Source organism: Hyperolius riggenbachi, chromosome 7 (assembly GCF_040937935.1).
Source record: "Hyperolius riggenbachi isolate aHypRig1 chromosome 7, aHypRig1.pri, whole genome shotgun sequence".
Taxonomy (NCBI): domain Eukaryota; kingdom Metazoa; phylum Chordata; class Amphibia; order Anura; family Hyperoliidae; genus Hyperolius; species Hyperolius riggenbachi.
Genome location: NC_090652.1, coordinates 100,516,085 through 100,544,022, shown reverse-complemented (window position 1 = coordinate 100,544,022; position 27,938 = coordinate 100,516,085). Strand labels below are relative to the sequence as shown.

At 42.6% G+C, this 27,938-nt stretch overlaps 1 long non-coding RNA gene across 1 annotated transcript; it reads left to right on the top strand.

The window, feature by feature from the left end:
- Positions 1-73: 73 nt before the first annotated feature.
- Positions 74-27,498, top strand: LOC137525603 (uncharacterized). Its single transcript, XR_011022947.1, has 3 exons — positions 74-225; positions 18,859-19,129; positions 26,624-27,498. It is a non-coding gene; the product is annotated as an uncharacterized lncRNA (long non-coding RNA).
- The last annotated feature ends 440 nt before the right edge of the window (positions 27,499-27,938 follow it).

Here is a 27,938-nt window from a genome sequence, read left to right as displayed (position 1 = left end):
TACATAGTTATTGTAAAAATAAAGCACTTTTTTATTACATTATTTTCACTGGAGTTCCTCTTTTGCAGAAAAAATGACTGTGTAGAAGGATCAAAACTGAATGAGGAATACACTCTTCTACCTGTGGTTGTACAAAACAGTTTCATGTCACAAGTCACACACCATGACAAGACGGAGCACAGTAACAAGAAAAGGAAGTTATACTACATCGGTAAGGTCATACAGGTAAATACTTATCAGTATGCAATACTATCAGAATGGTGTGATTAGCCCCATATTTATTGTGCAGCAGAAGCATGACAGACATTCATGAAATAGAGGTGCAAGGAAAAAGGGGCACCAGGTGAAGCTGAAATAAGTCTAAATGATCAATACCATTGTTACTGGGCATCAAACGAAAACGAAAAAATATTAACAGTGGTAATGATGATAGTAAAACATTGGTTAATGTTACTGATATTTTACTACAGCTGAACCTAACCTTATTCTCACACTGAACCCTCCTTCCTCCCATGCCTAAACTTAAAACGCCCCTTCCTAATGCCTAACTCTCAAACTCCACTTTGTGACGCCTAACTCTAAAACTCCCTCCCCGACCCCTAACCCCCCCCTTCCTGGTGGCGCCTGACCCTTAACCCCCCCCCCCCCCCTCATCCTAACCTTATAATTTAAAGAATGATACATTTCAAAATGATGATTGGTACTTATCTGTTAGCCGGGCGCATCCTCTAGGTGGCGACAAAACTCCACCAGAGTTACATCTTTCCTTACTATCCATGTCGGCCTGGAGGAGGAATAGTAATTAGCGCCACCTGCCGGATGCGCCCGGCTAACGGATAAGTACCTGTTGATTTTCAAAAATAATAAAATATTTCAAGCAAAATTTAAAAAACTATAATGTTCTAATGTTTTCAAAATTACAAAAAAATCAAAAACTATAATGTTCTCATTCTCAAAACAATATTTATTGGGCACCCAAATTTCTGCTCTCGGTGCCCAATAGCCGATATATTTGCATTAGTGCATATGCTGTGCCCAAATCATCCATTATGGTGTGTACACACTTGAAAGATTAATGAAAGATATCAGACCAATTTTACCCCCTTCTATGTAGTATGAGAGCCATACTCTACACAGTCTATTCTATTGAGCTGAAAATCTTTGCAAGATGCTGCACACAAAGATGCTGTACACATTCAAATGATCAGTATCTGCAAAAGATCTGTTCCTGCAAAAGATCCGTTCCTGCAAAATGATTTTCAGATATGCAGGTGAATGTCTGTTAAACAAGGTGTGTATGATGATCTGCAGATATCATAGACTATGAATGCATTTTGCAGGAATGGATCTTTTGCAGGAACAGATATTTTGCAGATACTGATCTTTTGAATGTGTACAGCATCTTTGTGTGCAGCATCTTGCAAAGATTTTTTATCTGATGTGGAGTTCAGCTCAATAGAATAGACTGTGTAGAGTATGCTCTCATACTACATGAAAGGTGGTAAAATTGGTCTAAAGGTGCGTACACACGCCCTACTAAATGCAACAACATCCAGGAGGTGTAAAGTGTCTGGCACTATAGTTTATTGATGGCAGATTAAGAACGTGAGTCCTGTGACATGATGCAGTAAAACAACATAGCGTGCAGTTGAGACTGACATACATCAGAACTGTATATTTGCAAAAATCGTCACAAAGGTGTAAAAAGCTGTACCTGGGTGTTGGGAGGTGGCAGGTGTGGGCGCCAAGTGGTGCACAGTCCTTACGACCGTTTCGCTAGGCTATACACCGAGCTTCATCTGAGGTTTAAAGTGCACAATGTGACTGGAACAGCAGTGGGTTTAAATGTGCGTCTCGCAAGGGCGCACTTCCGGTCCGCCGCTAAGCCCAACCTCCCTCCTATACTGATTGGCCTAAAGTGCCGCTTGTCATAACAGGCGGTGAAGCGCACGGCAATGGGGCAAGGAGGTCTCGCGTATACATCGCATCGTGAATGACGTCGTAACCGCGTTACCAGAAGCTGTGCGCCCGCTTCCAAGAGCTAAGTACATGGTGAAAACTGTATAATAGCAGCAAAGTACTATCGCTATGGCAACCCGGGCCGACTCCAACCCAAATAAACAATGGAGTTAAAGGAAGCTCAGAGGAACCACAACAGCAAAAAGTTGCAAAAAAACAGTGCAAAGACACACCATGGTACAACAATCATGGTACAAATAAAGCGCGCACCCGGTACGAAGTACCAGGTACTGGCAGCATAAACCATGATGCGTGAAGGGGCTCTCCACGCAAAAGCTTATTAGCAAAATGTAACCTATAGCTCTGGCGTGGCAGGTGGCAAAAAAAGGGGGTCCACAGGGGGGAGGGAGGAATGGGAGAAACCTGAGGATAGTGGAACACATGCCAGCAGCCCATCAAAATGACCCTGATCTTTTTTCTTTTGCATATATCGATGTTTGCAACAACCCTCAACGAGGCGGTGACAGGAAAAAACTTTTGCTCAGACAGGAAGCGCATTGGATTCTGTGCACTAATGCTATGGGTGCGTTGGGTCTAAACACCTACGTCGACCTGGCCTCTTTTCTAGATCCCTAGATTTCTCTCCTACCCACTTGTTCTGGCCTCCTCTTGTTGCCCATCGGTTCTCGCCGTGACATTTTTTAACTGTTTGAATGGAATTTAAGATTTATTAAAGGGCCTTATGTGCCCCTTTTTAATTAATAATAAAGGTTTTTTACTGGTTTATAATCCATAACAGTATGCAATTTTTCTCTCTTTTGTTTCCCAGTAAATGCCAGTTTTTTTGCCACGGTGCGAACTGTATCTCTCCTTTTTGGGCATGCTATTCTCATGCCCGTCCTGGCATTCTACCTCTCCTTCTAGATATTCTCCTTGGTGTACCATCACATCTTCTCCGCCCCCCCCCCCCCCCCCCCCCCCCCCCACCTTATTTTTCTCACACTGTCACTTTTCATTATCATTTTCACTTCTTTCTCACTTGCACGCACAGGTACACCTCAGGTTTCTTCCATTCCTCCCCCTCCCCCCCCCCCCCTGTGGACCCCCTTTTTTTTTTACCACCTGCCACGCCAGAGCTATAGGTTACATTTTGCTAATAAGCTTTTGCGTGGAGAGCCCCTTCACGCATCATGGTTTATGCTGCCAGTACCTGGTACTTCGTACAGGGTGCGCGCTTTATTTGTACCATGATTGTTGTACCATGGTGTGTCTTTGCACTGTTTTTTTGCGGCTTTTTGCTGTTGTTGTGGGTTCTCTGGGCTTCCTTTACCCCCATTGTTTATTTGGGGTGGAGTCGGCCCGGGTTGCCATAGCGATAGTACTTCGCTGCTATTACACAGTTTTCACCATGTACGTAGCTCTTGGAGGCGGGCGCGGGGCTCTGGTCACGAGGTTACGACGTCATTCACGACGCGATGTATACGCGAGACCTCCTTGCCCCATTGCCGTGCGCTTCACCGCCTGTTATGACAAGCGGCACTTCATGCCAATCAGTTTAGGAGGGAGGTTGGGCTTAGTGCGGCGGACCGGAAGTGCGCCCTTGCGAGACGCACATTTAAACCCACCGCTGTTCCAGTCACATTGTGCACTTTAAACCTCAGATGAAGCTCGGTGTATAGCCTAGCGAAACGGTCGTAAGGACTGTGCACCACTTGGTGCCCACACCTGCCACCTCCCAACACCCAGGTACAGCTTTTTACACCTTTGTGACGATTTTCGCAATGATACAGTTCTGATGTATGTCAGTCTCAACTGCACGCTATGTTGTTTTACTGCATCATGTCACAGGACTCAAGTTCTCAATCTGCTATCAATAAACTATAGTGCCAGACACTGTTACACCTCCTGGATGTTTTTGTATAGACTTTGCTTCTCTGTCTTGAGCACATAGTTTGCTGCGTGTTTACAATTTTTGCCTGCACACAACAGCATTGCCGAGTGCCTGCCAGCTCTCCCACTAGCATTGTATCTACTAAATGCAACGACGGGTCCGCTGGACCCTCCCGCTGGGCGGTCTTTAGCCGACAGTATGCGCGTGTGTACGCGCTGTTGGCAGACTGATAAGGCGGTTTCTGAACGATCCGCTCAGCGAATTGTTCAGAAACAGATTTATCAGTCCACCGACAGCGCGTACACACGTGCATACTGTCGGCTAAAGACCACCCAGCGTGTGTACGCACTTTTAGATCTTTCATTAATCTTTCAAGTGTGTACGGATGGTATGGCCCACACAGAGCCAAGATATCAACAGTACTGAGTTTGTCGGCAGTTACTTGAAAGAAAAAAATGATTTGAAGCTACCTGCATCCACAGAAAATATGTGGTTTAGTTCTTCAACCTACCTTCCAAGTTTCTTCAAAATCTGTGTGCAAGTGAATCTCCAGGAACCGATGCTGTTGTTAAAATAAAGGGTGGCCACATCAAATACTGATTTTCTGTTCATTCAGCTTGCAGTGTTAATTGATAACATATTTTTATATCAAAGAATTAAAAACATCTAAAAAAAAAGATTAACTGGTTCTCGTTCCACGGTTATTACACCTTAAAGTTCCTGACATTTTTGACACTTTAGCTGTGTCGTTTTGACATACCTCCCAACTTTTTGAGATGATAAGGACACTTAAGCCACACCCCTGGCCATGCCCTCACTACGACTCTAGTCACGCATACTATAAAGAAACATATGTTGTTTTATAATTCAAACCACACTGGTCCTTTCTATTCTGGTTTATTTTCCTTCATAGTAACATTTTAAAATTAGTAATATATCCATTTAAAGGTTGGGAATAAAGTTTAGAGTCAATCAAACACATTTTTAGTAGAGAAATATATATATTTACATAGAAAGAGGGACAAAGTCCTGAAAGAGGGACAAATGAGGAGGAAAGAGGGACAGAGAGACTGGGCTCTCAAAAAGGGACAGTTCCTCCGAAAAAGGGACAGTTGGGAGCTATGTGTTTTTGATACAGCAGTAACTTTTTAATTATCTGTGCCATCTTAGTGATACATGCCTTGTTTTTTTTCAGTACAATCTAGGCTTTCTTTTGGGTAATATTTTTCTCCCAAAACTATTTTGTTGTAATGTCCATTTATGGGAAAAAAATGTAGAAAACAAACATTTTTTCATTTTTCACCCCTCCTTATTTTCACATCACACGTCCCACAGTTATAAAACATTTACAAATAAATTATTTGGCCCTTCCCGATTAAAATGATACCCCATATGCCACACTTTATTTCTAGCTGAGCATGTGGCCGACTGTTATCCCCAGTCTGCGCGTCTGTGGCGATCAAATGCATTCGCCAGAGCGACAGTTCAGGGGGCCAGAGTGCTGTACAGATGCATCGCTAGGCAATGGCAGAGCGTTACATCTGTAGAGCATTGGGGCCTGAAACTTTCGCCCTAGCGATTGCATCCGATCGCTACTGGCGGCAGTCATTAAACGATTATAAACAGGTTTAGGTATTGTAGGGGTTAATAGGCTAGGTTTGGGTTAAAAATTAATGGGGAATTTAAAAAAAAATACTTTTTTGTTGGGACTATGTCAGTTTAATTTTTTTTTTTACTTTTAAAACTTTTTTTTCCTCTAATTTTATTGAATGATTGTTGCTAGCTAACAGCAACAATCATTCACTTGACCATTCACGTGACTGTGCACACGCATGCCCGGCGGCACACGCACGCTCGGCGGCAGACGTGGGAAATTAATGCAGAACGTAGATTCTACATCCTAGAACACACAGGGGGGCTAATTAGGACGTAGACTCTACGTCCTGAAACTTTAATCAGTTAAGGATGAAAAGGGGAAGCAGAAAGCTTGATTGCAAATGTTAAAAAGAAAATGTACATATGAGATATTTGCCTCTTACACAACAAACTACCAGCTTCTTGCATATGGGTGACCCAGAAAATTCTTAAAGTGAACCAGAGACGAAGCACTCTCATGTATTTTACCATATATATCAGTGGGAACATTCGAGAAAACACCTACCCTGCTCTCTGTTTCATCCTTTACTGCTCAGCCTGCTTCTCATCATCCCTGATAAAATCCCTGACTGAGCATTCAGTCTGGCTTTGCTCACGAATCATTATAGATGAGTCATTATAGCAGAGACTGTGCCCCCCAGCTGTCGTGCGAACCAGTGTTTGTGATTTTCATTATAGCAGAGCCAGAAGGGGGCAGGCTTGGGCTTGAAAATACATCAGTGAAGACAGACTGAGCTATAATGATTTCTGAGCAAAGCCAGACTGAATGCTAAGTCGGGGATTTTATCAGGGCTGATAAGAGGCAAGCTGAGCAGTGAAGAGAGAGAAATTAAACAGAGAGCAGGGGAGGTGTTTTCTCTAATGTCCCCATTAATATATGGTAAAATACACGAGAGTGTTTTGTCTCTGGTTCACTTTAACCACTTAAGCCCAACTGGACGAACATTCTCGTCCACTTGGGCTGCGCGCACTCCCGCCGCCGCCCATTAGCCCAGCGATCAATGAAAGGAATTATAGATCCCTTTCATTGATCAAAGCCCCCCGCAGAAAAGCCGACATCATCTCATCAGATCAGACGCTGCGGTTTTTTTGAGTTTCACAAAGTTCCCCATCTTCATTCTTCTTCCTGGAAGCATACGATCACGCTTCCAGGACTTTTTCACTGTGGCCATCTTGTGGCCAAATAGTAAAACTACGCACACATCCATTATTTAATAAATAAATACATTTTTTACATTTAAAATTAGCTGTCTACCTCCCACACCAAAAATTACCCACATACAATTTTTAATAAAAAAAACAAGAAAACTAAATTACAATAAAAAAAACAAAAACATAAATAGTTACCTAAGGGTCTGAACTTTTTAAATATGCATGTCAAAGGAGTATATTAATATAAGTGTTTAAATTATGGGCTTGTAAATAGTGATGGACACAAATTGAAAAAATGCACTTTTATTTCCAAATAAAATATCGGCGCCATACATTGTCATAGGGACATAATTTAAATGGTGTAATAAGCGGGACAAATGGGCAAATAAAATACATGGGTTTTAATTATGGTAGCATGTATTAATTTCAAACTATAATGGCCAAAAACTGAGAAATAATTATTTTTTTACATTTCTTTCTTAATATTCCTGTTAAAATGGATTTAGAATAAGATAATTCTTAGCAAAATGTATCACCCAAAGAAAGCTTAATTGGTGGTGGAAAAAACAAGATATAGACCAATTAATTGTGATGAGTAGTGATAAAGTTATTGGAAAATGAATGGGAGGTGAAAGTTGCTCAGATGCAAAAAAATAAACAACCCTTTGGGCTTAAGTGGTTAAAGGGAATATGCAGGCAGCCCCCCAAAAAATGGCATTTACTTATCCGGTGCTTCCTCCAGCCCCTAGCAGCTGCTATGCCCATCACCGCAGCTCCGCTCTCAGCCTCTGTCTCCCAGTCCCCGACGGTGCAGAGGCCGACCTTGCCAGGTCATACTCTACCACCAGGTCCTGGTTGGTATAGAGCCTTCTCATTCCTCTGCCTGGCTTGTCATTCCAGCACGGTCCTCGAGTAAAGCTTGGGCAATTCTCAGAACCACTCATGTCTCCAAGCTATTTGACAGAGCAGCTTTACCGGCAGACAGTGCTGGAATGAAGGCTATATACTATCCAGAGCCATCCTTCTACTTTAATCTCTCTTTCCAAGCAGAAAACATAGAAACTGAAAGTCCTCTTTTATTGTCTTACACTGCCCCCTAGTGACAAGTGGCCATAAATACACATTACAGCAGTACTAATTAGAAGCTAGGAAATGCAACTAAGAAGAAATACAAAAATGTGGAGCACTTGCAAGCCTATAAATAAATTGGCTGCTAAAGGGTTAAATAACTGTTGAGGACCACTATGAATAGTAAAGATGAGGTCTTGTGTGTGTTTACCTTTCTCAAAAAAAAAAAAAATAGAGGGAGAGAAAAAAAATGATGAATGGCTAAATCTGTATTTTGTGTGAATTTAATTATGATTTATTTCTTTAAGCAAATGAAAAACAAATGTCTAAATAAATAGGATGTATATTTGTTATTGCAAATCCTATTGTAATTATGTGCTTCTCTCTTCTGTGACTTCTACACCATGACAATAAAAATAATAGCAGCAGAGAGATTTCTGGTTACGGCATTTTATAATATACTAAAACATTTATCTATCCCCTAAGAACTCAGCAATTACCCTTCCGTGCCTAATTATTTTGTAAACATGTAGCCTAACCAAGAGAGACTAGAGACTCTCTTTTTTTTTATCCCACTAAGAAACAAATACTTGTCAGAAACAATTTATTTTACTGTCATTTAAAAGCCAATTTGAAGCAAAAGTCACTACGAACTTCTCCACTCTTCAAGCTACAAAGGGCCTGATCCAATTCAGTTTTCCCCTAGGTTATATTTTCACACGTTATCAATAAAATTACTTTAAGGCTACTTGCACACCAAGACGTTGCGTTAGGTGCTACGTTAAGGTCGCATAACGTGGACGTCAGAGTGAGCCGCGTTGTGCAGCTCACTCTGGCTGCTGTGATGCGTACTCTTGGACGCATGTGGCATCACGTGGTCCCGCCGGCCAATCGCCGCACACAGCGGCCGCACCAGAAAGTAAACACTGCAAGTCACAACGTGCAGTGAATATTAATTAGCCATGTGCCTGGCCGCTCTCCGCTCCTCCCCAACATGACTGAGCATGTACAAACAGTCTAACGCGGCTTAAGCCGCTGTAACGCCGTAGCATGCCGCACTTTCGGAAGAACGTGCAGCGTTACATGTAATGCAACGCGGGCAGTGTGAACAGCCCACTTGTGTTACATTGCTGTACGTTGGGGGAGCGTTACAGTCTGCACTAACGTGCGCCTGTAACGTCCCTGTGTGTAAGCAGCCTTAATCCACCAGCAAGCAGGAAAATAGAATAATTTTGAAAGTAGTTTTTCACCCACTTTTTGGTACTTTCTCAATTGCAAATGCTGAGGTTATTTGGAACAGAGAATTTAAATGTATCTCCTAGGAGAAAAAGGTGATTGGATCGGGCCCAAAGTGTCTTAGGGGTCTATATGTAAGGCTGTGAAATTGCAATTTTGGGCCTGAGCCAATTCACTTTTTCTGCTAGTTTTCTCCAAGTTGATAATTTCACACCTTATTAATAAAATGACTTTGATGCCAACAGCAGGCAGGAAAATATTTAGAATTATCCTGACAGTACTTTTTCACCTACTTTTTGGTGCTTTTTCAATTGCAGAGTGCTGACAAGTTATATTAAATAGAAAGTACAAAATGGGAAACCGAGAAAAAAGGAGTTGGATCAGGTCCTTTAACTTTTACCACTTTTGTGAACAAGGAATTAAAAAGTGTCCTAATTACATTACCTGTCAGCTGTGCACATCATGCCACGTTTATGTGTGAATAATTGATTGCTATAGTGTCACAGGAACATAAAACTTGCCAAAATTTGCTGAGAACCCAATATTGATTTGAATAAGTGTAGGGTGAATTAGAATCTGCATCTAATCAATTAGCAATCAGGAAACAGATCTGAATGCTTCTTTGTCTGAACTTTTGTTGGACATCTATGTTAACCTCCTTGGCGGTATAAAAAAATACGCCAGGAGGCAGCGCGGCAGTTTTTTTTAAATTTTTTTTTTCTAGGGCCCAGGGCTCGCTACATGATAGCCGCTGCTCAGCGGCATCCCCCCGCCCTCTTCGATCGCCTTCGGCGATCTCCGATCAGGAAATCCCGTTCAAAGAACGGGATTTCCTGGAGGGCTTCCCCCGTCGCCATGGCGACGGCGCTGCCTGGCACTGATTGGCCAGGCAGCGCACGGGGTCTGGGGGGGGGGGGGGGGGGGCGCGCGCCGCACCGGATAGCGGCGATCGGGCGCGCGGTGGCGGCGATCGGGGTGCTGGCGCAGCTAGCAAAGTGCTAGCTGCGTCCAGCAAAAAAAAATTAAACAAATCGGCCCAGCAGGGCCTGAGCGGCACCCTCCGGCGGCTTACCCCGAACTACGTTCGGGGTTACCGCCAAGGAGGTTAATAGTCCCAAAATCTAGGATCAGACCTTTTAGATGAAGAGCACTAAATCTTCATTATGTTCAGCCTCTTATGTAAAAGCTCAGTTGCTAGTAAAAAGTAGTTGTGGGCAATGTGCCTTCCTTCCTCTGTACTAGTAAAAAATTGTATGCCAGCTTGTAAGTTCCAAAGACTTTTATTAGCTAACTAGTCTGTACCGGGGTTGGTCTCAGTTTGTCTGGGTTTGATTTGTCTGAATTAGTTCAACATAGAGATCCTTCTCTGAAAAATTGTGACTTGGCTTTTACTTACCTGACTTACTGAAAATGTGTTTTCTCATGGCCATTGACTTCAATGCATTTGGTGAAAATGTTTTTGTTTTGTTTTTACATGCATGCTCATACATTTTAAGGTTTACTATTTTATTTTTGCTGGGTTTTGTGAGTGGAGCAATCAGACCAGTGCCCCCTTTACAGCTGTCACACTGAATACAAGTGAGGATATATACTGGGAAGTGGGGAGGGGTCTTCAGGTGTAAGCAACACTTACTGGTTTCCTCAAATGTGATGGACAATCAAGGTTAGTTTACCTATGAAATCTCACCTCTGCCACCATCTTGAATTCCCTCACTAGGGAACAATGCAATAAAATTCAATTAACAGGATCCTAAAAATCTCTACTACAAAACATATATAGAAATTGTCCCAAGGCTCCGTGAGTTACCTATCAGAACAATGTTTTGAAGAGGAAGTTGCCAAAATCATTAGGACCCTGAAGAATGTGGCCTTGGTTGTTATACAACTATTTTTTACAAACAATATTGTTTCAAACTTGACCCTATACCTTACCCATTTTTATAACCAGTTCCTAGCTGGTAAAACCCCCACAAGAATTTCTACAAGCTGTGATCACAGTGATCCCTAAGTCAGGTAGAGATTTTTTTCCCCCTAAAAATTACAGCCCCATAAAAAAATCAGTTTGCTGATGACATCATAGTTCCGCAGGCAGACCTTGCAATGTCTCTACCCAATGTGCTCCAGGTTCTGAATCATTTTCTGCTGTTTCAGGTCTTACCCCCAATACTGACAATAGTGATGATTGTAATGTTCTTATTACGATTTCACAAAATTTTGCATAATTTTTTAATTAAAATTATGATTGTAATAGAAAAGCGTTATTAAAAAAAATTATGTGAAATTTCACATTATTACAGCTATATGTGTAATTTTCGTAACTATAATTGTTTTCACCTTGTGAAATTGTTGTTTAAGTTGTTTAAATATGAAGAATTATGATTTTGTGTGTAATTTTGTGTCACTTGTATTTTAGTGTAATTTTTGGGAATTACAAAAAAGTACATGAATTAAGAAATTGCAAGTAACATAAAATTACACACACAATTATGATTAGGCTATGACTCATGCCAGGTAGAGATGGCCTGAACCTCCGATTTTAGGTTCGCGAACCTCCCGCGAATGTTCGGTTTGCGCGAACTTTCGTGAACCGCAATAGACTTCAATGGGGAGGCGAACTTTGTAAACTAGAAAAATTTATGCTGGCGACAAAAGTGATGGAAAAGATGTTTCAAGGGGTCTAACACCTGGAGGGGGGCATGGCGGAGTGGGATACACGCCAAAAGTCCCGGGGAAAAAGCAAAGCAGCATTTTAAGGGCAGAAATCACTTTTAATGCTAAATTGCAGGCCTAAAGTGCTTTAAAACATCTTGCATGACCGCACTGCTGGAGAGAGGTCATTTGAAGTAGGTGACAAAGTGTATGCCCTTCTTCCAGTGAGGCAGAACAAGCTGCAAGCGGCCTGGGAGGGACCCTACACTATAGTGCAACGGTTCTGACATATCTGGTGAACATGGGAGGCAGGAAACAGAAAAGCTTTCATGTCAACATGCTGAAGGCCCACCATGACAGGACCAAGTATGTGCTGCCAGTGTGCAGCCGGTTAGAGCAGGGAGAGGCAGACCCCCTGTTAGACCTGCTGGCTGACATACGAGATGTGGACAGCGACCCAAGCGTCAACCCACAACTCTCCTCGTCCCAGCAAGAGCAGTTGCAGGAGGTGCTGGGTCCGTACCAGCACACCTTCTCCGGTGTCCCGGGGCGGACCAGTCTGGCAGTGCATAGGGTAGATACGGGCCCCCATCAGGCAATCCGCTTACCGCGTCTCCCCAGAGGTGCAAGCGGACATGCAGAAAGAGGTGAGGATTACTCTTATACCAAAGGAAGGCAAGGAGACAGAACGTTGTGCAAGTTTTAGGCCAATATCCCTAATAAATACCGATGTTAAATTATACTCGAGCATACTGGCTCATAGACTAGAGGAGGCCTTGGAGGTATTACTGGGGAAACAGCAAATGGGCTTTAGGAAAAATAGGCACCTCCAGGAAAATATATATACAGCAATTAATATTATTCATAACTGTAAAGTTAATAGAGAAGAAACGATCCTCATAGCGATCGACGCAGAAAAAGCGTTCGATCGTATCTCGCATGAATTTATATTTAATTGCTTAAAAAACTTTGGCATAGGTCCCCTCTTTATAGAAAGAATTAAGAAGCTGTACAATAATTTAAATTCTCAATTGATAATCAACTCTTCTGCCTCCAAAGCCTTCCCGATTTTGAACGGGGTACGACAGGGATGCCCTCTTTCACCCGGACTCTTTAACCTGTGTCTCGAGCCCCTACTACTTTGTATTCAAAACGATGAAAAATTAAAAGGTATAACAGTAGGTACTGAAGAGATTAAAGCACTGGCTTATGCTGATGACCTCCTGTTGACACTAAGAGACCCAGTAATGTCCCTATATAGATGCGAACAAATTTTAAGCAGCTTTGGGGCAAGCTCAAATTTTAAAATCAATATGGAAAAAAGTATAATCCTCGATCTAGGCTGCTCGATAGAAACAAGGAAAAAGATTCAGGATTATAATAACTTTGCTTGGGGAAAAGTAATTAAGTACTTGGGGATTAAGCTGGGTGGTAACGTAGACAAAATATACGATCAAAATTATAAAAATCTAATGGAAGAGAGTAAAAAAAAACTAAATGGATGGGATCGGCCTTACTTTAATCCACTGGGCAGAATAGCAATAATAAAGATGTGTATTTTGCCCAAAATAATATTTCTTATGCAGTGTGTTCCGATTGCCCTCCCCAGCACATGGTTCAGGGGGTGGAACAGACTCTTTCAGGATTTTATCTGGGCTAGATCATCTCGTAGAATTAGCTATAACATAATTGGTAGAGATAAAACAAGAGGTGGGATGTCGGCCCCAGATATTTTATCTTACTATAAGTGTATACATTTAACAAGAATAGTGGACTGGAAAATAGAACACTCTACGAGTTCAGGTAAAAAATTATGGACATTATTTGAAAAAAATGAATTAAATATGGATATGATATTTGCATGGCATCCTATGTATATTCACAGGTTATGGAGTACATCATCCCACCCCTTAATAAAGCCCACACTGAGTCCTATATAACCTAATAAAGGAATGGCTAACTGGGGGTGGTCTTTCCCTCCTGACTTCCTTAAGAGATAATCCAGGTTTTCCACCCGCATCCTCAGCATTGTGGTTCTCCAAGAATGGTGTAAATATTGATACCCGTTTAGTACATATTTATGGAAACAAAGCCCTGGGGATTACTGGTATGATGGGGGGACAAGGAAAGAATACACCCTGGTGGCTTACCCAAAAAAAAGTTATATGAACAAAAATACACCTATTAGGAGTGATTTGAATCTATTTGAGAAACTTCTCCTACTTAATAATAGACCACCTAAAATAATGTCACTATTATACGACTTCTTAAAAACCATTGACCAATGTGATCTCCCTCCGTACTGTAAAAAATGGGAGACTATCAGAAATACACCCCTGGGGGAGAAATGGCCAGCTATTTGGTCTACTATATGGGGTAGCCCGGACTCAGATTTACAGTGGATGCAGTATAAAGTGGTATCTAGATGGTATCTAACGCCCGAAAGGGCAAAAAAATTTAATCCAAGGATGGGGTCCACATGCTGGCGATGCGGGTTGATCAGAATCATATGTGGTACAGCTGCCCATCTGTCACTCCCCTGTGGAATGAATTTATAGAATTTGGTAAACAACGGGTACACACCAACTTTAATATATCCAAAATGAATGCGATTTTTGGTATAACAGAACAGGAGGAGACTAAGGAAGGCACTTTTTTGATAACAGTGGGTACCCTATATATCCGGAAAATAATAGCTAAAAACTGGAAGAGTCCGGGCCGCCTCCTTTTTTTAGATTGGTTTAGGGGAATGGAAAACTTATACGAAAGATCAAATACCCCGACATCAGAAATTACTTCAAACCAATATAAATTTATAAGAGAAATCTGGGGTAACCTAAGGGGTTATTCCCCCCTTGCGGTCATATAGGCGGGACCATCAAGTACGGGTTAGGGAGGAGGGAGACTGGCAATTAGCCGAAATACCGAGACAAAATGGCATAAGGGTCCATTGTGACTGTGGCCTAATATAACCTAGCCTACTTGGGGTATGAATGTGAAGTATGGTTGGATTATGAATATTGGGTGTATGGGGTTGTTATGGGGTTGTATGGGGAGGGGGGTGGTGGTATAAGGGGAGGTGCGGGTTAACCATTCACTAATTTTTGTAATGGTACTGTGTTATATCCTTTTTTCTTTTTTCTCAAACAATGATGCAAACAGTACCTGACATATAAGGCTTTTGCCTTAAGACAATCAGGATATAACCCGGTGGGGAAAGCTGAGTTTGAAAAAAAAAAAAAAAAGGTGGGGAAGATGCTGGAGCTAGGGGTGGTTCAAAAGTCCTGTAGTGCCTGGGCAGCCCCTGTTGTCCTGGTCCCCAAGAAGGACCAGACAACTCTGTTCTGCGTGGACTACAGGAAGTTGAACGCCATCACCACTACAGACGCCTACCCCATGCCTCGCATCGATGAGTTGTTGGATACACTGGCGTCCGCCAGGTACCTATCAATCATGGATCTGAGCCGGGGGTACTGGCAGATACCACTTGCACCTGACGCGAGGCAGAAGTCGGCCTTCATCACCCCTTTTGGCCTCTTCGAGTTCACGATGATGCCCTTTGGGATGAAGAACGCTCCTGCCACGTTTCAGCGGGCCGTAAACGACCTGCTGGAGGGACTGCAAGGGTTCGCTGTAGCGTACTTGGATGACATTGCGGTGTTCAGCCCCACCTGGGAGGAACACCTCAAACACCTGTCCTAGGTACTAGAGAGGCTGACCGCAGCCAATCTGACAGTTAAGCCGAGTAAGTGTCAGATTGGTATGACCGAGGTGCAGTACTTAGGTCACCGGGTGGGGGGTAACACCCTGAAACCTGACACGGGAAAGGTTGACACCATCCTGGCATGGCCTCGGCCGATCACGAAAAAGCAGGTCCAGGGTTCCTGGGGACCGCCGGCTACTATAGGAAATTTGTTCGAGCCTATAGTACCCTGGCGAAGCCCCTGACCGATGCCACTAGCAAGAAACACCCCAAGGTTGTTAGCTGGACCCCCGCTTGCGAGAACGCCTTCCAAGCCTTGAAGCAGGCACTCGCAAGCACCCCGGTGCTTCAAGCCCCAGATTTCAGTCGTCGGTTTGTTGTGCAAACCGATGCCTCTGACTACGGTCTCGGCGCAGTCCTCAGCCAGGTGGATGGAAAGGGAGATGAACACCCTATCCTCTACCTGAGCCGGAAGCCCCTGCCCCGAGAGGTAGCCTACTCCACAACTGAAAAGGAGTGCCTAGCGATCGTGTGGGCCCTACAGAAACTGCAATCCTATCTGTACGGCCGCTCCTTCACGATCATTACCGACCATAATCCCCTGAGTTGGCTGAACCCCACTGCTGGGACCAATGGCAAGCTCTTACGTTGGAGCCTGTCATTACAGCAGTATGACTTCACAATTCAACACAAGGCAGGCAGCCGACACCAGAACGCCGCCGGGCTATCCCGTTGCAACGGGGAACTAGATCAGATATCGCAGGTTAGCGGCAACGACACACATCTTGCTGATGCATGTCTATCTGCCTTCTCCCCAGGGGGTGCTGTCACGGAACAGCCGTGAGAAACGCGGGCGAATTGGAAGGAGCCGCACAGTCCAATTTCTGATCACTGTCTGGCTAAATTTGTGCAGCCACTACAGGAATCAGAAATGACATCCCTGGGTTTTTTTTCTTTTTTTTTTCTCTTTCCCTCCTTCCATCAAAAGGTCATCTGCAGAGAGTCCCTGGCTTCAAGCTGTGCTGATGGCCCATTCATCAGGTATAGGTGACAAGCACCATGACATAAGCAATCTAGAGTGGAAAAACTCAGACACTCTGGCTCCTTCCCCAGCAGGGGAGCCGACATGTGGCTTGCTGCTGCCAGCTTCAAAAAGAACCTCACCTAGGGATGACCTGCTGTCAATCCCAGATGTAGATCATATTCCATAAACTGCTATATGTGTCATATTTTCTGTGTTGCCAGGCTGGCAGACCCTCCAAACTAACAGAGCATGTAGGGCCCTGTCTGGCGCTGGTTCTGAGAACATTTCAGAAACTGTCAGTTAGGCAGTTCGAAAGTGCCCTGATGATACCACAGGGGTCCGACCCCTCATGTTTGGTATCAGGCTGCTGGGTAAATCGAGGCAGACCTGAAAATATTAGTAAATCTACCCTGACCTGTACGGTTCTGTGAGATAGAGCCCATATGTGGTTAAGACATGATTTCTGGTCCCCAGGACAAGGGGAGGACTCATCTCATGTTCTAAGTGGGTGTGTGGCCCTGCCCTCACTCCCTCCTACTGGATCAGGGGCATAAGAATGGCAGAGGAGACACACTCAGTGTCCTCCACCCTGAAACATCATCCTGATTTCATCTGTGCCAGCTTGAGGATATGCTGGCATCCACCTGGTCTGAACTCTGAACTTTGATTGAAACCAAGAACTTTACAAGTTTTCCCACTAAAGGACATCTTTCCAGGAACTAAGTATTTTTTCTCCCTTCTTTTATTTTTGCATACTGGCTATTACTTTTAATAATTGTTGATTTTAATAATTGTCTGTATATATTATTTATATTGCTTTCAATAAACCGACGCTATCGTCAGTTGTTGTTCTAGCTACCCTACTATTCAGCACGCACAGAACTGATCCCGGGTCTCTGAAGAGACGCTACTAGTGGTTGTTGTTGGCTAGACAGAATAAAGTGTGTTTAACCGGTTTTATTCGCAGGACTAGTCAGTCAGCGGGCTCCTCGGGCCCATGGTAACCGAGGTGGTGGCAGTTATACCCTGAATTAGTGTGTATTTTGTAATTATTATATCTCACAGGCTCCCTTCTGGTTTGTCTGCGGCTAATTCCCAACGGTTCCTGCGCATTGACTGCGACCAGAGTTCGCACGATCTGTGCGCTGGCACCGTTTGGAAGGCCATTTGAGGTCTGACCACTAGGGTCTCCTGTGACAGCTGCCAAAAACACCGTAGTGGGTTTCAGGCCTCAGAAGTTTGTGTCACTATGGGGATTGCCAGTTTGCCACTAAGGGGTCTTGCGTTAACATGTCGGTCACAGGAGAAGATCTGTCACTATGAGATCAAAGTAAAGAAGGTCCATTATTTCATGCATCTTCTTAATTTGTTAATGAAAAGATTTGCGACTGGTATTATGTCAATGTTATTTACAACATGGATATATGTTTGGACAGTGGCACAATTTCAGTGTTTTTCCCTAGATATGCCATTGGGAACAAACAGGAAGTTGTAAAAATTAGGCAGCGCATTGGATACCATACATTATTTTGGTGGATTTATGCTATCACGAGATACGCATTCTCAAGTTGCTAACTAATTTTGTTGACAAAGCTAAAGGTGCCCATATATCTATCGACTTGGTGGCCGATCAACCATCCAATTTGACAATTATTATTGAGTCGGAAGAAAATTGGTGCCACCAAGTGCATGCCCAATCAACGATGTGACCAATTCAGGTCGAGCATGTCAATCAACATGCTGATGTTGGGCCATTGTGGTTGAGTGGGTGCATGGCGGTAACAGTGAGCTATATTGGGATGAGCGACAAATGCGATGAGACCCTGATGCTGCCGCCCTAATGTCCAATGTGCCACCCACCCCCAGTGCCTAGTGCAGTATACATTACCTGTCCGTGTCAACTGCTGGCTCCAGGCTCCATCCATACAAGCACCCCACGTGGTTGCCGGAGTAATGTGGGTGAGTGTCTGATGTCACACAAACGCACACATGTATACTGGCAACCACGTGGGATGCATGTATGGACGGAGGACAGAGCCAGCGGCAGACACGGGCAGGTAACGTATACTGCACTGGGCACCGGAGTGGGGCACATTGGAGTTTAGGGGGGACAGCGAGGCAAAGGATACGGTGTCACATGACCAATTCTGGATCAATGAAATTGATCAGGAATCGGCCTGCAGTGTATGGTCAGCCGCCAGATCTCTCTCCCATCATTTCTAGATGTATGGCTACCTTAAAGCTTTTATTTAGAAAGATTTGAAAAAACGGTGTACCTATACAGAAGTATCCTAATCTAAAGTCAGGTTTTTATATAATTATTTTTCTGCTCCATACAATAATTGTAAAGTTGTTAGCTATTTTTATTGTCTACCACTAGGTAGAGCTATTGCAGAGCAAAACCTAGAAAATGTTTTAAAAATGACAAATGGAAATCTAGCAGAAATTTTGCGTAACTGTCTTGGATAACATTATTCGCCTTTAGCCTTTATTTATTTTTTCCTTCAACTTCACTTACAGGAAACTCATGTGACACTGCAGTGATTACCTTACAAGCCGACATGCACAAATAAAGGATTGCAAAGCAAATATCTCTATCCTCTTTAAAGGCTGCTGCCGTGTTAAAAGTCACTTTCAAAATACATTCTAAATCTTGTTATTAGTATTTAAAGTCATCTTCATCAGCACCCCAAGGCAGATGCATTGAAGACTGACACACTAAGGAATTCATCTAAATGTGCCTTTGTATCCATCCAGTTCAGGTCATAGGAGACCTGGAAGAGGCAAGAAGGTAAAAGCATTCTCAAAGATACTTTTGTTGCTTCTTCATGTTCTACTGCTGGATTGCAATAGTAAAATGTCAGTAAGATCAGTAATGTTTACCGATATTTTACGATGATTAAACCTAAAACTACTCTCACACAGTACCCTTCGTCTACCGATTCCAACCCTAATGACTTTCCCCGGTGGTGCCTAACCCTAAACCCCTCTGGTGGTACCTAACGCTAACCCCCCTCCCTACCACCGTGCCTAATCCTACCCCCCTTTAACCTTAAAGTGTACCAAAGATGGTACACTGGCCTATATTTATACTTACTTGGGGTTTCATCCAGCCCCATGAGCAGCGTGGCTTCCCTTGCCATCCTCCTCGGCCCCTCCGTTCTGGTGATATGATTGCCGGTAATCCAGTCGCTGCCAGTCAAGGTCTTCTGTGCATGCGCTTCTCAGCCACGTATGTGCCCCCACTACGCTCCAGTCCCATGGAGCGTTCTGCTGAGCTGCGCATGCACAGAAGACCGCAACTGCCTGATTTACCAGGAGTCATAGCGACTTAATGGAGGGGCCAAGAAGGACGGCGAGTGAGGCCACGATGCTCTTGGGGCTGGAGGAAGCTCCAGGTAAGTATCCTCCATGCAACGCAAAGCTGCGAAAAGGAGTTACCTTTGGGCGCACAGAGGCGCCCGGTTGCAGGCATCTCCGTGTACCTAAATGTACCTTCTTTTCCACATTATAAAAGCCACAATCAATTTTGGGACCTGATAGCGGCTGCTGCCAAGTGCCCAAATTTCCATTGTTTGCCACTAATCACGGCTTTTATAACAGTCACTGTTTTTTCCATAAGGGCTCCTGCGCCCTTTTTACCTGATTTGATCTCATACAGCAAAAAGGAAAGGGATGTTGTGGCCAACTGGCTATCTTGCAAAAGGCGTTTGCCAGCTTCTTCTGTAGAGTCTCATCATGCTCCTTCAAATAAATGTGTTCTGATAACAGAGGTGGCCATGCCAACATGTACATGTTGGCACCATGCAAAATGTAATTATTTAATAAGCTCAGAACTTACAGGAAGCCAGTGGATTTACATATTGAGGAAGGTGATTTATTAATCCCATGTAAAGGTCCATACTACCTGCCCCCATTTTCTAGAAAATGAGGTGGGGTGAGCCTATTTTCCATAAAATTTGACAAAGGGGTTCAACAAATTGGGGTGGTTTTGTCACCCTCCTCCTGAGGAATACCATCAATGTTATGGCTTATGAGGCCTGATATTGCTTAGAGGATGAAGTACCATGCTGATCAGCTTATTAGCGCCTGTATGAGAAACAAGGGGTCAATCAAGGGTTAAGGTCCATACCCACGCCGCAATTTTTCAATCGATTTTCCAGAACACAGGCCACTCGTGGTGATTGTTTGTTTTAAACGATCGCCATATTGGATTAATTTGTGATCGTTCCGATTCCCATTGACTTTCACTGTAATTTACATGATAATTTGTTTCCCATGATGCAAAAAACGCTGGCATTGGGAAACAATCATTTGTCGACGGAGATTCCAGATCCATTTGGTCGTGGGTACATAGATTAAGGCTTGTTTTTGTTTGTTTGTTATTTGTATTAATATAAAAAGAAATCCTAAGCTCCACATTTGACACACCGTGCTTCCGCTTGTGAATGCGCAAACTTAGTAGTTTCAGAACTGGTATCGCCAGTATTTTTTATTTGGATTTATACTTTACTTCTTTAAAAAAAATACAGTTCTTTACTACTCAGGTTTACTTTTGAGCCCCCATGCCTTCCTTGAGTAAACACAGATCAGAGAGAGATATGAAAAAAAAACAAAACATTTTTCTAAAAGCGTGACAAGAGCTATTTGTGGTATCACATCTAGCAGATAGGATCAGTTCAGCAAATCATCAGACCTATATACGGTAGTCATTCAACTAACTGCTGGTGCATAAAGGGATTATCAGATCAATAGGCTATCATCCAATGAGGAGGGCCACCCATGTGCTTACATTCTAGATAATAATGATGTTGTTACATAAATGCCTTTGGTTTTAAGAAGACAATGAAGTACTTCATGATATGGGCCCTGATCCACTAAACTATGGTGAAATTGATGTGCACACTGCACAGTAATGTGGGTTGCCCACAAAACGGAACTTGCGTCCTATACACAAGTTGGGCAGCACAGTGGCGTAGTGGCTAGCACTCTGGCCCTGCAGTGCTGGGACTCTGGTTGAAATCCCAGCCATTATCTACATGGAGTTCATATGTTCTTCCCGTGTCTGTGTGTGTTTTCCTCTGAGCATTCTGGTTTCCTCCCACATCCTAAAAACATACAGATAAGTTATGTAACGGTTGGGTATAGCAACTCAGATGTCTGATTATATGGTGATCTGCAGAATCACCTATAATGCAGACACTATACCTGATTATGTGGTGATCTGCAGAATCACCAATAATGCTGGTATAGCTACAAGGGTGTATGTGTGAGTAGTGCTTGGTGCAACCGTAACTCAATAGGGAACTGAGCCCCGCCAGAGGGGCTGGCAGGGTACAACCAGGACTAGAAACTGAATAGTTTGACCTGACCTTTCCAGAGGGGCTGGAAAGGTACTAACAGTATTAGTGCAAACAAGAAAGTACAAAGAACCCTCACCAGTGGAGCTAGTGGGGGTAATATACAGTACTAGACCTTACCCGGAAACTGGTGGGTACTAGCTACGGACGTAACTGATAGTACGGTCTGACCTTCCAGAGGAGATGGCAAAGTACTAACAGATACGAGAACTGTATCGATTGGCTAGACCATACCAGAGGAGCTGGCAAGGTACTAACAGTTACAGTAACAGAATAATTTGATCAGACCTTACCAGAGGAACTGGTAAGGTATCATCAGTCGCGGCAACTATATAGCTTGGCAAAACCTTACCAGAGGAGTTGATAAGGTACAATCAGTTTAAGTGACAATAATAGAACAGGCCTTCCCAGTGGAGCTGGGAAGGTACTAGCAGAGCTCGTGACTATATAGTTTAACTAGACCTTACCAGAGGAACTGGTAAGGTACTATTAGTCACTTTACCGAAGAGTAGCGATACCTCACCAGGGAAGCTGGTGCCTGCATAAAGATCCTGTCTCCGCACGCGCGTACACGAGAGAGAACCCCTGTGAGCTGGAGATAACACCGTTCCCGGCGTGCTAGACGCCGAAGGAACGGAAAACACTTGAGAGCCATGGAGGGAGGCGGCTGCAGATACCCCCTGCGTGTCAGCAGCCGCCAAGACTTCGGTTGTTACAAGTTAATTGGCGTTCCCCCTAAGTTGGCCCTAGACTATGATACATACATAGTCATTACGGATTACAGTATATTGTGAGCCCCTCTGAGGGACAGTTAAGTGAAAGACAATATACTCTATACAGCGCTGTGGAAGATGTTGGTGTTATATAAATACTAAATAATAATAAAATCATGCATTGCTAGTGTAACGCGTTGCACAAATAGCATAGTGCACATTGGGCCTGATCCAGTTAACTTTTCTCCTAGGTGATATTTTGATAACTACCCAATAAAGTGCCTTTTTAGCCACCAGCAAGCAAGAAAGTACAGTGGAACCTTGGTTTCGAGCATAATTCGTTATGGAAACATGCTTGTAATCATAAGCACTCTTATTTAAAAGCAAATTTCCTCATAAGAATTAATCACTTAAGCCCATCTGAATGATTTAAATATGCATGTCAAAGGCGTATATTAATATAATTTTTTAAATTATGGGCTTGTAAATAGTGATGGCCGCAAATTGAAAAATGCACCTTTATTTCCAAATAAAATAACGGCGCCATACATTGTGATAGGGACATAATTTAAATGGTGTAATAAGCCGGACAAATGGGCAAATAAAATACATGGGTTTTAATTACGGAAGCATGTATTAATTTCAAACTATAATGGCCAAAAACTGAGAAATAATGATTTTTTCCATTTCTTTCTTAATATTCCTGTTAAAATTCTTAGCAAAATGTATCACCCAAAGAAAGCTTAATTGGTGACGGAAAAAACAAGATATAGATCAATTTATTGTGATGAGTAGTGATAAAGTTATTGGCAAATGAATGGGAGGTGAAAGTTGCTCAGATGCAAAAAATAAACAACCCTGTGGGCTTAAGTGGTTAATGGAAACTCAGTTGATTCGTTTCACAATTCAAAAACAGTTATAGTAAAATAGTATAAAGTAAAAATGTAAACAAGACTTTCACTATAGCTAATGGAATCATTGCCATCTGCTGGCTCACACCAAACCTTTTTTTGGGGGGCGTGGCTTTAACAAGGAACTTATCCAATTACAGTTACTTTTGAGGATTTCATGGAAATGTGACTTTGCACAGTCTCTACACTCAGGTTAAGTACAATAAAGTACAATACTGTGTCGCTAAAGTGAAAAGAACTATTGGCTCAGTTGACGAAACACATGTATACTTTTGTTTTCTTGTATATCAAGCAGTTGCCTGTATATCAAGTCAAAATTTTACAAAAAAATGTTGTTTGTATTGCAAAGCGCTCTTAAACCAATTTACTCCAAGGTTTTACTGTACTCAGAATAATTTTGATAGTACTTTTTGACTTTACTTTTTGGTACTTTTTCATTTACAGAGTGCTGAAAAGTTATTTTAAAAAGAAAATTAAAAATGATCTTCTATCAGAAAACTTGTAAAGGCTCATTGGCCTCAATTCACTAAGCTTTATCAAACACTTATTGCAAACATTTGATAATTTACCTCATGAGTAAAATCTAATTTGGAATTCACTAAGGTGTTATAGATTTATCGAATGTTTTATCGCTAAAACATTCAATAAATCTATAACTCCTTAGTGAAATCAAAATTAGATTTTACCCATGAGGTAAATTATCAAACGTTTGCAAAAAGTGTTTGATAAAGCTTAGTGAATTGAGGCCATTGTGTACATAAAGTGAGTTGCAATAGCAACATTGCCATTCACAGACAGAGTAGTTTAGTGAATCAGTGTGATATATATTCATTAACCACTTAAGTCTATCTGGACGGATATACAGTATCCGTCCAGATAGACTGTGCAGCTCCTGCTGCCTAAGGCGTGCGATTATGCGTGCTCCTGCTGCCTGTCGTTAGTCCCCCAATCAGTGCATGGGAATATAGTTCCTATTCACCTATCTAAGTCCCCCGCAGAAAAAACAACGTTCTCTTATCAGAGACCGCAGTCTTTCTGCAAAAAAAAAAATAAAGTTTCCCGTCCTCTTTCTACTTCCTGAAAGCGAGATCGTTCGCTTTCAGGACTTTTTGACTATGGCTATCTTGTGGACAAATAGTAAACTACACCTACATACATTTTTTATTAAATAATTACATTATATTACATTTAAAATTAGCTGTTTACCTCCCACACCAAAATGTATCCAAATCATTTTTTAAATTAAAAAAAAAGTAAAAAAAAATTACAATTAAAAAACAAACAACATAAATTGTTACCTAAGGGTCTGAACTTTTTTAATATGCATGTCAAGAAAGTATATTATACTTTTTTAAATTATAAGCTTGTAAATAGTGATGGACACAAATTGAAAATATGCACCTTTATTTCTAAATAAAATATCGACGCCATAAATTGTGATAGGAACATTATTTAAACGGTGTAATAACCAGGCCAAATGGGCAAATAAAATACATGAGTTTTAATTACGGTAGTATGTATTAATTTGCTTAGTGTGTTTTAACTAAGGAGCAACTCTACAGAATACGTTTTGTTTGCCCGGATTTTAGCTTCTAGAAAATGTTTCACCACTTATTTGAGTAACTTATGCAAAGGAAGCAATGATCCCCAGCAATTATGTTCATATAGGAAATTGAGCAATAAAATGGAGTTAAACTTTGACTCTTTCCCGCTAGGCACCACTATGATCCTAATGACATAGGGAAAGTTTGTTTCCAAAACAAACCATTTGATTTGATCAACATGGGGGTTATGGGATCAGTATGCAGGAAGTGAGGCCGCAGGTTCCAGTGAGGATATCAAAGTTAGTAAAAGAACATACTTGTAATCTGTAGATTAATCCCCTTAAAACTCCCCCCCCCCCCCCCACTCCACACACACACACCCCTCCACCCCTACCTCTACCCACCTTCCCTTCATATGAAGGGAATCAAACTGTCCTAGGCCACACACCCTTCCTATACGTAAGAGTACGTATCCCAAGTCAATCCAGTGCTGCGTCCTTCCACATAAGTAGAAGAAAGGCCTCTGTACAATAGGTCAGTGTTTCTCAACATTTTATTGATATGTACCCCTTTTAAAACCCTGTACACACCAAGTACCCCCTGGCATAGTAAACATTATCACAAGTACCCCTTGACAAATATATATTTAATCGTAGTACATTATAATTGGTTCTAAACAATTTCCAAGCATTTACTATTTCTTTTAATTAGCTAAAATACTGATTTGGTGTTGTTTAAATAAGATTTATCATTTTCTAAAACTCTAAATTTGTTATTCTTGGTTAAGTATATCAAGCCCGAGTACCCCCTGGAACCATCAGAAGTACCCCCTGGGGTACGCGTACCGCATGTTGAGAACCTATGCAATAGGTAATGGAAGGAGATCCTGTACCAAGACCCATCTTGGAAGTGACTGCAGGAAGTATTGGGCTGCTCCGTTACCCCCCCCCCCCCCCCCCTCGTTAAGGTAGCCATACATTACTTGATTTCCCGTTGAGCGATTAAGTAATCGACTTTATTGGGTGATCAACTACAGTGTGGTTGATCAAAAGTTGATTGATTAGTGGCCCACACACTACAAACAAGACAAATAATATTTATATCAAGCTTTTCTCCTGGCGGACTCAAAGCACCAGCCACCAGGGCATCCGCTATAGGAAATAGCAGTGTTAGGGTGTCTTGCCCAAGCACTCCTCACTGAATAGGCACTGGCTTACTGAACAGGAAGAGTTGAGATTCAAACCCAGGTTCCTGTGTCAGAGGCAGAGCCTTTACCCAGTACACTATCCAGCCACTGTTGACACCATCCAGCCACTGCTGGCACTATCCAGCCACTGCTGACACTATCCAGCCACTGCTGACACTATCCAGCCACTGGTGACACTACCCAGCCACTACTGACACTACCCTGCCACTGCTGACACTACCCTGCCACTGCTGACACTATCCAAAAATCAATTCTGTGCCGATAAAATTATTGAATTGAAGGGATAAATAGAGTAATTGAGAGCATTTTGATGTGGTAGGTTCATCATAGTGTCAAGGTAATCATACATTTCTCGATTTTTAAACGAATGATTAAGCAATCAACTACAGTGTGGTTGATCAAAAGTTGAACGATCAAACCAAATGGTCAATAGTATAGAAAATTGAGTAATGTATGGGCACCTTAAAGCAGATTAGTGAAAAAAATCATGCAGATAGCCTTGAACACTTTAGAATATGTTCTACCACTAATCCAAATTTTTTCTTCTCAGGGATGTGACTACAGGGGAGAAGCCGCTGCGACCACAGAGGGGCCAAGAGCTGTAAGGGGGCCCCCAACTACTAATTTACGCCCTCTGATAAAAGGGACCATCCTTCATATCAGGTGTTTCTGTGGCTACACTTGTTATGGGTGTAAAGAATATGATGTCCATACTTGTTTTATGGCCCTTGCAAGGTGAGTCTCCAGGCTGTGAGGATCACAAGGGGTTTGCAAAGGAAATAGTGTGAACATTGGGGGGCCCCATCATAGTTTTTCTGAGCCCCTCCATGATTTATAGTCACACCACTGCTTCTTCTGTTCAAATGAAGCAAAACTACCCTCATTAATGGTTTAATTTGTAACCAAAGTAATTGAAAGAAAATAAATGCTGGTGATGTCCCTAAATTCATTTCCCTGGAAGAGACCACAACAGGGGGCAATATTTCTGAAAGATAAAAGACATCTGGTCAATGATACAGGGGATGAGAGGCGCCCAATGTGTGAAGATAATGGAGAAGAATAATAAAAGAAAAAGGATAAGGTTCGCTTACCCACATATGAAGGTCTAGGCCGGTATATGCAGAAAAAGTTTTTCTATTTCACAAAAAGACAATGCGTTTCGTGGGCTACAATCCCACTTCCTCAGGTCAATGATGTGCCTGGTAGTGTTTATAATTGAGCTTTGAGCGCCCCCATCAGTAAAGTGTTAAAGTACCCCTGACCTGGTTTTAAATACTTAAAAAAAAATGTATTACAGGTGCTTTGACTTTTTCACAGCACACATCACCATCCTCCCCCGCCAGTGCCCCATGTGGCCCCATTCTTGCAACAATTATGATCAGTGAGGAAATGACAGTTCTTCCTCCCCTCTGTGCTTCCTTAACTCCGCCCCCTCCCCTTGTGGCTTTAGGTCCGTATATGTTTCACTGCACACAGTGCACAGGGTAGCTGCGCTGTGTGTGGGCTTGTGTTAATTGAGGTCATAAGAATATCCAACCTCAATTATCACAAGTCCGCTCACATCGCAGCTCCCCTGCGTGCTGTGTGCAGTGAAACACATACGGAACTAAAGCGGCAGATGGAGGGGCGTTATTATGGACAGGCACAGGGGAGGAAGAACTGCCACTTTCTCCCCGCTCATATTCGACGTTCTGCCTCACTCAAAGACTATGACTGAGCAGAATGGGGGTTACAGGGGGCATAGCAGCACCAGTAATAAAGCAATATTAAAAGTCTTAGGGGAGGGGGGAACAGGGTCAGGGGTACTTTAAAAACCTCTCAATAAGGTTAACAGATTTTTTTTTTTTTATGTAAGTGCAGTGATG